Here is a 2145-nt window from a genome sequence, read left to right on the forward strand (position 1 = left end):
TGAGCAATTTTACTAATAAACCTTTGCAATATTTTAATAAAATTTAAAGACTAATAATATCTAAAGCATGTCAATTTAACAACAAGAATTATAAGGAGGACTCAGGGAACCAGGCAATATTTCTATGAGTCCATGTTTAACATTGGATTTCTAGTCTTTTGTATCAATTTATTTATTTATTTATTTATTTATTTTTAACTCAGTTACATTGTATTGGCTATTTAGAATGTAATTTTGTGAAACATTTCTTACTTTTTTGGGGGTCAATTTTGGCTTAACAGTTTAGAAAACTAATCAATTTACATAGAAAATGAAGATTTTACCCAATTTAATTATTAGATTTATTTATTTATTTTACTCTCTTTGTGAATTTAAGGACATAACATTAAGATTTTAGGCCCAGTTAAACCCAACCACAGTAATGGCCGCAGTCTTACCCAGGTCTCTGGGGGAGTTGCAGCTATAGGATATTACAAAAATCCAATCTAATTTCTTAGTTTGATGCTTTCATCCAACAAGTTGGTGATGATGTTTAGCAACTCTGTGAAGCTGGAGAAGAGGAATTTTTGGAGATCATGGCACTTGTGGACATGGGTAGTAAGCCTCTTTGTGTTAGAAAGCTACAGAAGGCTTTGAGAGAATGGGTTACAAACTCTGGCCTTTCTAATCAGCCACTGACTTTCCTTCCTATCAGTAGCATACCCACCTATAAATTGCCAGAGGGATATCCAACATGGGTGAGAATAACCTGCAGTAGTTATGAAAAGAATAGCAATGCCTGGGAATCTCATTTTAAAATCCCCAAATGTGCAGACACCTCCTGTGTACAGAGCTTGGGAAGGGGGCGTCAGATGTGGTGAAGAGCTTAGCACTGCAGAGTGCTGGTGAGTCCAGACTCTGGCAAGGCCACCATGCCACTGAGAGCGAGCAGTCTCTCCCCAGCAGACCTTGGCCCCCAGCTTCCACAAAGGAGAGCAGTGAGGACTGGATGCTGCTGTTGCACTGTCTGTGGATGTGTGGGTGGAGTGAATGGCCCCCATGCTGTCAAAAAGTGACTTGGATGAAGTAAAAGAACAACTAAAATCCCACAAGAGTTGGCCAAAGGGAATGATCATGTCTTTGAGATGAGTGAAGATGATCCACACAGAGGAGGAAATTAGAAAATACAGTGCAAAATATGGCAAATCTGACTCAAAGAGAAAGGGTGGGAAACATCTCATACTTCATGGGCTCACTGTTAATGAAGCAGCTGCTTGACTCTGTGCGAAGGATAATGTCCTGCTGACAAGAAGGGAATTTTTTTGCACTGGCTATGTAGATTTTTCATGAAGTGACATAAAAATATATTCACAGAACCATCGAGTCAAAATGTGGAGAAAGAGATGAATTATCACTGAAGAGGATTAAAGTAGAGGATGGGTTTCCAGATTTCCAGGATTCTGTGCACACTTCCAACAAGCTGGGTGAAGAGTGAAGAACCTGCAGCTCTTAGTTCACAGCCTGGAAAGGTGATGCCAAAGCAGATGGAGTTCTTTGCACCCAAGCTGGCTACACGAGACTGCAGCATGCTGAGAGATGACTGTTTACAGGACTTTATAGGCAAAGTTCAGAGGAACACACCCCTAATGGCTTGACTTCTGATAACTCAGATGGACATGGGAAAGACTTTTGAATCTCAGAATGCCTAATTTACAGAACAGACAACCTCATCATTTGTGGTGGATAGGGAGCTGAGCAGACTTTACTCCAGTGAGGCAAAGTTCCACTCATCAGAGAGCCTTGGGATTTTCAAAGACTACCCTCACTTAGCTTTTACCTTACAAAAGAAAGTCATTAAAATAAAGCCTGAAGATTGGAGATAGCTGTGATTCTGCCACTGTTCTCTGGATGGTGTCAGATTTAATGATAATGCTCCATCATAGAAATAAACCTTAATGACCAATGTTGCCTTATTCAGCTCAAACAGATTTCATAGCCAAAGCATAAGGACTGGTATGGTAGTCTGTGTAAATCAGGAAAAGAAAACAACAGCCACAAAAGAGAAAACAGAGAGTTGCAATCTGTAACAGAAATATTGATTCATTCACATTCCCGTGTAAATCATTTTATGTAGAAAGGCTTACAGATTAATATTATAAACATTCA

The 2145-nt window shown here is 39.4% G+C and overlaps 1 pseudogene; it reads left to right on the top strand.

The window, feature by feature from the left end:
• The first annotated feature begins 421 nt into the window (after window positions 1–421).
• On the top strand, window positions 422–1862 carry LOC102485515 (NGFI-A-binding protein 1 pseudogene; annotated as a pseudogene).
• Window positions 1863–2145: the final 283 nt, after the last annotated feature.

The sequence above is a fragment of the Tupaia chinensis genome, unplaced genomic scaffold (assembly GCF_000334495.1).
Source record: "Tupaia chinensis unplaced genomic scaffold, TupChi_1.0 Scaffold000591_1, whole genome shotgun sequence".
In the NCBI taxonomy this organism is placed as follows: domain Eukaryota; kingdom Metazoa; phylum Chordata; class Mammalia; order Scandentia; family Tupaiidae; genus Tupaia; species Tupaia belangeri.